We start from the raw sequence: 636 nt of genomic DNA, 5'->3' as shown, positions 1-636 counted from the left end.
ATAAGACTTTGGTCAGCCCAAGGCTATAGTAGAAGACACTTGCCCAAGGTGCCATGCAGTGGGACTGAACCCGGGACCATGTGGTTGGTAAGCAAGCTACTTACCACACAGCCACTCCTACGCCTGCTGGACAAAATTCTATGCAACATTTGGTCCATCTTTACAATCTGAGTTCAAATTCTGCGAAGACTGATCTTGCCTTTCATCCTTTCAAGGTTGATAAACTAATAAGGATCAGTAAAACACTGGGGTCAATGTAATTGATTTACCTATAATTTTGCTGGCCTTGTGCCAAAATTTGAAAACAATATCCACTGCTCATCTCCAGTCTATATCTATCATATTATCACTTCTTCTATCGACCTTATCATCATCATCATCATCATTGGATAGCACTTCCTTCATGTATTGGGTGGATAAGGTGTTAGACAATGTGCCAAAGGTTTCATTGCATCTCAAGGCAAGACAACTTCATTCTACAGGTCACAGTTTACCTAGGGGTATTTAGATAACTGACAGTGTGAGAAAGTTAGGTAATGGTATCCCTTTTCCTCTGAAATTAAACATTGGACCATTAGAATCTTTTAAGATTTATGGACGATGTTATGCGTATCTTTTCCCTCCTCTTCTCATTCC

The sequence above is a fragment of the Octopus bimaculoides genome, chromosome 16 (genome assembly GCF_001194135.2).
Source record: "Octopus bimaculoides isolate UCB-OBI-ISO-001 chromosome 16, ASM119413v2, whole genome shotgun sequence".
Lineage (NCBI taxonomy): Eukaryota > Metazoa > Mollusca > Cephalopoda > Octopoda > Octopodidae > Octopus > Octopus bimaculoides.
Note: the sequence above shows the minus strand (reverse complement) of the source record.